Raw genomic sequence first — 11896 nt, 5'->3', positions numbered from 1 at the left:
ATACATTCATATCTTGTTTATTTGTTTACTCCAATAAAATTTATTTGGATGAGTAAGGGAGCTCGCCACCATTTTAAATTCAGAACACATTCACCAAATATTGATTCTGAAAATTTGTTTAAAATATATACAAACAATGCCAGAGACACATTTGAATTGATAAAACTACACAAAACCAACAGTATAGTATAGAAGCTGTCACATCAGCATCAACTTTAACAACAAAACCCCTCAGTATACGCTCCTCCGCTCCACAGCTCCAATGTTCGGGCGCTCCACCGTTGTAGCAACGGATTTGCGAAATTTTGAATAGTAACAAAATGGCAGCAAACCCGAACCTGACAGCCATGCATGCCAAGAAGTTTCGCAAGTCACGCTAAGGACGAAAAGTATTTGACGTTAAATTGAAAGAATTTCCAAAAAACAGACATTTTTTTATTTCAATCCATTTTAAAGAAACGCGCATTGAAAATGAGCACATCGTCTGAATGAATGAATGGATGAATGAAGCCGTTGCTGCATTTGTATGCATGGCAAGTTGCAGTGAAACTGCACTTTCAGCGCACGCAACGTACGTGACGTGACTTCTTTTTGTGCTCAGCATTTCTACGCAAACAAATGAAGTTTCAGCTGCACTGCCAGCGAAAATGGCTCAGTATTTCACTAATTCCTTAATTTAGGATCGAAAAATTGTTCATTTAAACGGTAATCCTTGTGCAAGTTATGCAGAATAGTTTATTTAATTTCATTATAATCTGGTAAATGGTACAGAAAAATTTAAATAAAAATAAAGAATTTTTTACAAAAAAAAATTATTTAATATTACAGAGACATTGAACCCTAACGTTTTATGCAACCCTTTTTATAATTAACAATTAACTACAATAATTAATTTACAAAGATTACATTTTCTTAACTCTCATTTGAAGATTTTTAAGAATGAGTGTTAGGTTAAATAAGTTAACAATAATTAATTTTCTAAGGCCACACTTCTCTTACTCTCATTCTATGATTTTTAAGAATGAGTGTTAGGTTAAATAATTTAACAATAATTAATTTACAGAAATTTCACTCCCTAAACTCTTATTCAGCGATTTTTAAGAATGAGTGTTTGGTTAAGTATGTAATTTAACAATAATTAATTTACTGTGGTTTAACTCCTTAAACCTTTATACATCGATTTTTGTGACTGAGTGCTTTAAAAAAAATAAAATAATAAATAATTTACTCAGCCTACATTTCCTTCACCCTAATACGACAATTTTTTCGAGTGAGTTTCTACATGAAATATAGTTAATGTTATATAAAATAATTTTACAACAATTCATTACTGAGACTTTAAACTCTAAAATCTAATTTGATATTTTTGTAAATGAGAGTTTCATATAATAATAAAACAATAATTAATTTATTGAGGCCACATACATATTATTGTAAAGAAAATATCATCTAAGATACGCCATCATACCATTTCCTTATTAAATTGGTTATTATACTGGGGTCAACTATCTATATTCGTTCATATTTTAACATTTTACTGTAATGCAATAAAATTACACTAAGATCGACTATCTATACTAGTTCAAAATTTACAATACAATATAGGTAAACCAAATACCTACGTAATACCATATATCAATAAATAAGTTTAAACGTCCATAAGGGTTAATGCTGTAAACATGGAACAAAAAAGGCATTCTAGGAAAATAGTCATTACTTTTAGTAGTTAATAAATTTTTGACGTAGTTGAATAACACTTTAATGTTGTAATTAAAATGCATTTCATAGCTCGAAGGCACTCAATACTTGAAAACAATAATCCACTAACTTTCAACAGGTTCATCATGATGATATGCATCGCAAAAGCTTGTGGGGTTTACTGCTCCTCTGAATTGCATGTATTGACTTACTAACAATAGATATTCACATTATAATAAATCTAGAATAGAAACAATGGGTCTGTTTTTTTATAAAGTTAGTACATAACAAACATAGCCTACATTCCATATTTTCAAATTATTTATTAAAAGTTGTGCTTACACATAGGTATAATGAATATAATCCCTTCTTTTACCTTTTTTTTAGTATACATTGCATTACATAGTTAATTAAATTCAGTTGTTTTTGGACTAATAAAGCCTCAGATTCACTAGTTCACTACTAGTTTCTAGTTCACTAGTTACTAGTTTCTCATAACTGACCTACGACAGATACATTTCGAGATCGACAGACGAAAATCAATTAATTGGTTTGTCATATTGGTCATATGTAGATTTATATGATATATGATAATCTTTTAGTACCTCAGCTTTACTACAATTACAATTTCAAAATATATTTCTTATATTTCATTGCTTTCATAACAAATAAGATTAAAGTGAAACAACCTCATATTGAGAGCTTTCATAAATGTTCGTTTATGTAGCGCAAATAACCTGACAAAGTGCTAACAAAGATACAACTTATTCGACAACATTTAAGATAGAAATAAAACCGATTATATATATGTGTGGTATAAAGCAAAATGCATAATCCACTAGTTTCGCAAATTGTCACGTATGAAAATAAAATCTGGACTTTACAAATGATTAAGTCAAAATTGCAACAAATTTTTAAACGCGAAAATTGTGAAAAAAAAATTGTTTCGATGATTATGAAGACTATTAAGGAAATATTAAGAATCAAGATATAAGAGCCAAGAATATTGATGAAATTAGGACTTTTTTAAATAGCATATGTTTTTAAGCAATTAATTTAAATTAAAAGTAAACCATTATATCATACTGTACTATATATAAAACTAGTTTAAATCTCATGAAGTGTAATCAACTGAAGTCATCAATAAATTTTTTGCAAATCCAACAACTTGAAAGATATTAGCATTTAGTTAAAAATACTCGTATCTTATTAAAATCAAATTATAAAACTCAAAAACGTTCAAAAAAAGAATGAGCATAAAAAAATGAATCAAATTCCATAATCTGCATTTTTTTCACATATTAAATGAAATTTTTCAGTACTTTAGAAAAAATTGATTGGTAATTAGTATTCAACTTTATTCTGTTTTTTAGCGAAACGTTATCTTTTTTTCATTCTCAGTTTGAGATTCAGTAATTAAAATTGATAATATAAAATTTGCTCATAATCAGCATTTTGCCACCCAAGTTCTTCAACTTTATATTGAAAATGATTAATTACTTCGAAGTAATGCGTTTACGAGAGTAATGCAAATGAAGTGTAATGAGAATATTAACACTCAATTTATGGAATTTTTTTTAATATTATTTTAAATAGACACATAAAATAAAACCTTATTATGTTAAGTTTACACATAATTACATATTATGTGTAAAAAAGTTGTGTAAAATTGTTAGTAAATAAATTTCTATAAACTAATTTACTAATAGCATTTAAGTCATATTAACTTATTTGAAAATGTAATTAACTAAAAATTTGTTTCGGTACAGCCTATTACCGATATTTTTTGATAATATATCAAATTAAATAATATAAGAAATCATATGTTATTTAGTTTTTCATAATACATACATTTATAATACATAAAAAATTATTTTTAAAAAAAGTTTAGTAATTTTGAAAAGTGAAAAGTGTTACCAATGAGGTTAGGATCGAAAATCATACCTTCGAATACTTTTTCTTTTATGTTATTGTTTACTAAAAAAAGGAAAAATTAACTTTCCTCCACTAAGTTGAGCTTATCTAAGGTGCAAGATATTAGAAGACACTATTGGGGTAAAAACGAACTGCTTGCAAATAAGTTTTTATGGCTTCTGAAAATCCAAGAAAAATGAAAGTCAATAATATGGAAATAGAATGGGAGAACAATGTTAAATACTTAGGTCTAAGTTTTGACAGAAGATAGACTTGGGTAGAGAATATAAAGCTCAAGAAGATGGTTTCTCGTAAAGTTAAGAAAATAAAAGTTCTAGAAAACACAAGAAATGTTAAGTAATAAAAATAAAATTCTTTTAAAAGGAAATAAATAAAATAAAAATAACTATACTTTATGGATGTGTCACTTATGGCAATGCTGCTGCATCCCTAACGGATGCGTAAGTTGATGCTGATTTTGCTATTGCATACCGTTTCTTTAAATTTTCGGATAGAGTTTTTAGTCATCTCTATTAGAGATTTAATTTATTGATCTGATGTCCTCTCTTCATTTAGCCAACAACCAAGGTATTTAAACTTATGTACTCGTTCAATAGCTTCAATTCCAATTTTGATGACAGCATCATTGTACATATGGTAATTTTTCACTGATGATCATGTATTGGTTTTCTTTTTATTAACTTTTTCAAGATGAATTTAAAGATTATCTATACTATCAGCTATGAGTGTTGTATCGTATGCGCACCCAATGTTGTTTATAAATGTACAATTTATCTTAATGCCTTTGTCCAGATGTTTTATGGAAAGTGAAAAAAAGTGAAGAGAGGATGTATACTTGCCAAAAACCTTTGTTGATGATTAAGTTTTTGACTATTATATCTTCCAACTTCATCTCAGCAGTTTGGTTCCAGTACAAATTTATTGTCACTCTTATATATTTATTGTCCATATTTTTTAATGAGGTGTATGAGCTTAAAGTTAATGCAATATATATTTTGTAAGGAAGACGGAGTACACTTTAAAATATAATTCTATAAAATTATCTTAATAACTTATTATCAGAATTTATCGGAGGTCTTATTACAGAGAATCATGTTAATGATCACAGACAGTATTGAGTAAAACTGCTCTAAACATTAACTCGAATTCGATCACGCAAAGAAGAGGAAGAAGATTACTAAATATATACTTTCAAAGAAAAAGAAGAAGATTATTAAAAATGTACTTTCAACATAAAATTTATCTACATATAAATGCGATATTTTTTAAATATCCTTCGACTTTATTTTGTTATTAACGAAGACAATTGACTGAAAGGCATTTTTTATCCTTTTTATAATTAAATACTAAATCAATAAGTCGTTTATTTAACATATAAAATTATAAAATTTTTTTTTAAATAAAAAATTACACCTATCAATTTGTGTCAAATGTTTTAAATGTTTTATTTAAAAAACATTTTATATAATCTTATATCTTAAATAAAAGACCTAAGTCCAGTAATAATCAAAAACTTTTTAAAAATTGGTCGTGATAATTTATTAAAATTTATTAAAAAGTAATTAATCAGCATTAAAAAAATTTTAAATTCTAATTAGAAAGAATTACGGTTATTAATATTCTAAAAAAATTTTGCGTGATTCAGATATGAAAATAAATCTCACCATATAATAAAAAATTATAATAAAAAACTATAACCACGAAATCATGAATCAAAGCTCATACCGCTTATAAACTATACCACCTAAACATAATATTTTTTTTAATATATCTAAACATATCAGTTTTAAAAGGTTTACTATTGATAATCCTTCCCATCAAACATTATTCCAATCTGTATGAATAAATCAAAGTAAGACCACATTGATACATAAAAGTCACATTTTTTAATCGCAAAAATTACCCACATTAATTTATTTTATTTTTAAATACCTAATATTTAATAAGTTAATGGTTATTTATTTTGTATTACTTTAAATCATTCTCTTAAATAAATATTTTTAACTAATATTTTCGATTTAAATATTTAAAATTAGTTCGCTCAAAATTCCTTTTTTAATTGAAACTTTTTCCATTAAAAATTTTTATTGACACTGACAGGCTGTCAGGTCCATTTAAGCTCACAAAGGTGTTTGGAGTGATGTCTATTTTTGGCTTTTAACACTTAATAAAAATAACGAAAATTTCTATTTTTAAACAGAAATAAATTCTTTTTATTAATTAAAAATAATAAAAGAAATACTTTCAAAGCAATTTGAAACGAATTCATAAAACTAACAGAATGAAAATTAAAAAAATACGCTGAATGTATGTAACATCATTTGAATTTACTATAAAATACAACAAAAGTTTTCCAAATTGTTTCAGCTTATATTTTAATTTTCAAATCCATTGAAATTGAATATTTCTCAAAAACAAAAAAAAATATCAATCAAATGGAATTTACATTTTATATTCACTTCAGATGCGATATTTCAACAATACAACCGCCTCTTCAGCGGAATTTCTTGTTGTTCAAATTTGTTATTTGCTTAATTATATCGGATTAATTTTTAGGATATCGCGTTTATTCATTTTGTCACTGCTGGAAGTCTCAGTAGGGAGCCGCTGTCTTTATTGGCATCGTCTACTGTGCGCCTTGTGGCTTGAATTGACTCGAAGCTCAACGCACGCTGACGGCTTTTCGCCAAGCCAACCACAAGTATTCCTCAACACTGGCGACGACAACTAAATTAAGATTTCGCATTGCTGATTATGTATTTTAATGTCATTTGCAATATTAAACGATATTCGCTAGCCTTCATTATGCTGAGCTAACAACAAAAGTGCGCAACAGTATTTCGACGAAGACGTTCGAACCTTTCTACAGGACGAAACAAAATTGCGGTTTGGCTTAAATATAACAGGCGACTACATGGACATTTTCTGGAAAATTCATTCCAAAAAAAAAAACAAAAACAAATGATGAAAAAGTGCAAATTTCTTTGCAATACTAATGAGTACCCAAATCAAATCGATTCTGTTGACTAACAGAAAATTAAACAAAAAGGCGAAAACATTGACTTCAGTCGCACTACAAAATTAGTACAATTGCTACATGCCGTGCATTTTAAATTCAAACTTTTTCATTCGCTGCACGGATACTAAACTGGAGCACAGCAAGGACACAAAGCAAATACAATTTTGTATGCAATAAGTATTCCAGCGCTGTTGTTTAATAAATTATGAGACCAAATGAAAAACAGTGCAAATTTTTTTTAACTTTTCATTAAATAGTAATTATAAAATAAAGTTTACTTTTTTGGTTGCGTGAATAATGAACTTTACTGAAATTGTTTTTTTTTTTGTTGTTTTTTGTCAAATATTCGCTTAACAAACTAATTAATATGCAATATGCAATATTTGGCAAAAAGTTTTTAATAATTAAACAAGTTTTTGTGATAGTGTTAACCCTGGTCATCGATGAAAGCTATCGATGTTACAAATTCCACTGAATTTTTTCCCCTTACTGTTAGAATTTTGGCAACGATTGTAATTATATTTTTTACACACAATCCTATAGTCATACGCGGCATATAACATTATTCTAACACCCAACACACTCACCCTCTCGCTACACCAGTTGACGACTCTTAATGCAGTTCAATTGTATGAAATACAATAACCAACAACTGTAGCTAAATCGTATGCAATACTTAAATAATATGTTTGCTTAACTTTATTTCTGATATTAATGATCCAGGAGTCGAGAAGAAATTGGCTCGACACCGTTCCGAAAATTGAAAATTCAATTCAATTTCAACTCGCTTTCGTTCGCGAAAAAAACAAACCGATAAAGTCCTGTAAGTTCTGGAGCATGACCGACTAAGCACACAAGCTGTCTGTCAGGATATAGTGGTGGCACTAAACAACAACCACATGACAGCTTGGAATCATTTAAAAAGACCAGGCTTTGTAAAGACACCCTGTTTTGTATACGTCATAAATGAACTCAAAGAAATTTTATTGACCAAATTACTTAAAGTTCAACTGTGCGAATGCCGCAACGATATCAACGATAATGAATCCATTATTCAATGGATTAAATACTATAATATCAAATGCAAACCAGTACGTTTAAAAGCCTAAACCTTTCGAATTCAAGGCCTGCATTAACAATAAACCAGGTTATGTTGAGTATTGATTGATTTTAAGAGCAAATTATCTACTACAAGCGGTTAATTCGTTTTTCTACTGCTTATAACTCGACCATTTTAATGAAACAATCAAGAAAAATACGCTAGAATTGAATGCCGCGACAGAAACAGAACATCTTTGATGACTCGAAACAAAAGATAGAAACTTGGTTAAGAAGATTTAATGCATCCTCCGTATAGTGCAGGATTGAATCCCTTTAATTGAATATAAAGACAGAAATATTTTTGATGACTTGAAACAAATTGAGGGAACTTGGTTGAGAAGCTTTGATACATCTTTCGTATAGTCCAAATATTACACTGACTGACTATTTTCTGTTTCATCTGTGCAAAACTCTCCTAATGGTAAAAAAAAAATTAGCGAAGCCGCTAAAAATCACTTGGATAAGTGTTTCGTCCTTACACCACAGAAGTTTTACATCAATGGAATCATGAAGCTATTTGAAAAATGGTGGAAGATCATAAAAAATTATGGTGAATATATATATTATTCAAATTATTTGGCAACGATGAAAATCTTTGTTCAAAAAAATGTGCCAAATAACGTCAAATATATTTTTATCAACCAGTATATATTACATATTATTGTGATAAATATTAAATTATTAAGTAAATTAAATATGTATTTGACTTTATTCCGTAAAAGTAAACGAAATATTAAAATGCAATATTCAAAGAAAAAGGTTTCAAATAAACAAAGATGCTTTGCTCTATTATTGAAAAAAAACTTTTTAATTGATTTTTAGGGGACATTAAATAGATTTGAATTAAAAGTAGGAAGTGAAAGAAATGTTTAAGCACTTAACTACTTACTGTACACTAAGTAATCTAAAGTTAATGGCAAAATATTCAAGGCATTTACCTGAAACGATTCTTGGGTTAAAATTTTTGTTGCGGCAGCTTAAAATGTTGAGCTACAATTTAGTTACTTTTTTTTTTTACTGAACTGTTTATAGAAAAACTTTGCTAAAAGTAAAACTTTATTTAAAAAAAATACTCAACAAAAAAATAATGACAATACGAAAGAAGTACATGTAGCAGTGACAAAATATACATATATGTAATAGAAAGACTGAAGGACTAATGTAGGTAAAACTTATTCTGACTTTAAATATTTCACAATATTTTAGTTTTCACAAAGAAACTCAAAGTTCAACAAAACATGCATGAAACATTTTTTCATTTGCGATTACTTTTTACTTAAAATCGCGCTTACGCTGGTGCGTACAAAACGGCAAAAATGTAACTCATACGCCCCGGAACACTCGAGCAGCGAAGCAGTTCTGGGATAATTAAACTCGAATGCATAAACTTTAAGCAAAAATTTTTGTAGAATGCGGCAACTTTCTGCAAACTTTTGATTTTAATTGATTTTCTTATGCTGATAACAGCTAAGAGTGATAATTAAAAGTTTTTCATATGTGCTGTGAGTCAGTCTCTCTTCTTTCTTCTTTCCTCGTTTTGTAGATATAATGTCTTAATTGGTTTTCGGTTTTAATTAAATGGATTTTAGAACTTTGACTTAGCATTCATTATAAAGTTTGTTAAAGAAGTTGTATTATGAATCCTAGACATTTAATGATCCTAATAAGTAACACAAATAACATAAGACATGTGCATTGTAATATTATTAAATTGTAATTATTGTTTTTCTTACTTTATTATTATATATTGAATTTTATAGTATTTAATTTGTAAGTAATGCATAGAAATTTAGTTATTCGAAATTATTAAACAAAAGACACTGTACTAACTCTGTTGATTCAATCTTGTATAAATGTTAATGATATGATTTACATAAAGAGGTTTTTCGAAGAGTAGTGAACTACAACAACAAAAATTTATTTAACATTATTTTAATTAATTGAATTTTTGGCTGACCATACAGCTATTTCGAGTAAATTTCGAAATTAGAACTTTTCGGACGATCTATGATCATTTAATTATTAAATTAAATGATTTCTTAATTATTGCATTAAATGAAACGATAAGCTACACGCGGTATACAGCGACATTGATATAGTAAAGCGCATTAAGTAGCTTCGTTGACTTGTTCATGTCATAGGAATGGAAGAAAGTCCTCCATCTGGCACTATCGAGATTAAAACTTTGCAGGTGGAATACGCGGTAGAGGATGTCCGTGTATTTTTAGTGAACTACTGATCGAGTTGGCTGGCGGAGTCTACTGGACACGGTCAATAATAACTTACGTCTGTAATAGCTGATTAATTTAGTAAGTCATAACTAGAGAATTTGAAGTTACTACTGAGGCTGCGCTTAAACTAGCACGAAGAGACTTGATATCTTTTTTATTGATTTCAAGTTCAATCGTAAGCGTATTGCGATATTTATTAAAATAATTAAATTTAATCGTAATAGTTTGCTGCTGTTTAACATAAAATTAATAAATACAAAATACAAGAGCAAAATTTTAATATATTTGAAACCAAACAAATGATAAATTTTAACTAACACATAAGGTTGCATTCCATTTTCATGTATCTTTTTCCAATTTATGAGAAAATCATATGTGTACATATCTGTCTATAAAAGGTAGAATCTTTCACGAGGATTTTTCACATTATGAACTTCTGAAACTTTTTACTTTCAAAATATGTATAAATAGTATTATTTGATATACAATCTTCATAAACAAAATTATAGATTTCAGGGTTTTACACCTACCCTTTATTTTTTTAAAATTCTATCCACTTTCTTTACTATCAAATCATTAATAATATCTATAACTTTTGCAACGGTGCATCAAATAATATTCATAGGTTTTTAAACATATGCAAACTATTTTTTAATTAACACTTTAACGGTGTTCAAATTATTATAACCGTAATCGATATGTATTACCATTTTTAAATCAATATATACACATATCAAGAGGCAGATTACTGAACTTTTAAAACATGCACAAGTCCTGGCATAACAAAAAGGATCTCCCATGTTCTGTTATTATTTCTGATTGAGAATTTTTTCACTAAAAACAATTGTTGTAACGGTTATTAGTTACCATAACCATTTCACATTACCTCACTTGCTACTCCACAATCGAGATGACTGGCTTATCATCATCATCGCCATTTTCATTACTATTATCATTGCCATCATCATGGTTAGCGCCAACACCAACGTCAACACCATTATGAAACAGCATTTGCCTTTGTCACTAAGGCAAAGGTAACAAAAGGGTAGCAGCTAAAGATGGAAAACAAAGAAAATATTTGCACGCGAATCTAATAACGAAAACAAATTTGTATTCCAATGGATTTGACTACGCAGGTTGCTTAGCTGCCTTAGTTGGAAGAAACTCCATGAGTATTTCAAAAATTCCTGTTGTGTTCAGTTTAACTTGGCGTTAAGGTAAATTGGTTTTGACGCCATTTTAACCTTTATTTGATTGTTTGGGTTCGAAAAGGATTTTTTTTTGGTTATTGTTTGTATTCTGTTTTTCTTCCTTTTCAGTTTGCTTATCTTTGGCTTTGCGCTTTTGCGAAATTTTTACTTTTTTGTTTGATGTTTGCACGTTGAAACCTTGTCGCAATCAAGCTTAGCTAAATGCTAATAAATGTCAAACGCAGTACAACAATAACAAAAATGAAAACGACAATAACAACAGAACCATTGTTTACTTTATGACCAGGATTATAGAGTGGGCACATAAAATCCTTGTGCGCTGCGAACATCCTGGTAGCGAATACCACCATTAGACTGTAATTACACGGTGTACTTGACAAGCGAGGCAGCAGAGAAAGACAAAACAGGAAACGCATTTTAACCCTTTTATGGTACCATCATTTCTTAATTGTGTGATAAAAAAGAAAATTGCACGGCTGAAAAATTATGTCAAGACCTCGCTTTGTTGAAAGGATTGACAAATGTCAAAAAGGTTTGACTTGGTGTAATCATTTTTTATTGACGCAAAAGGTGTTTTATGCGAGCTAAACGAGAGTGAATTATTGTTTTGTGCGTATAATACTTATAGGAAATATTTAATTCAGTTCCATTTTGCCTGAGAGATTTTTTATTATAATTTTTGGAGCAATAAATTTTTTATT

Source organism: Teleopsis dalmanni, chromosome 2, assembly GCF_002237135.1.
Source record: "Teleopsis dalmanni isolate 2A chromosome 2, ASM223713v2, whole genome shotgun sequence".
Classification (NCBI taxonomy): Eukaryota; Metazoa; Arthropoda; class Insecta; order Diptera; family Diopsidae; genus Teleopsis; species Teleopsis dalmanni.
Note: the sequence above shows the minus strand (reverse complement) of the source record.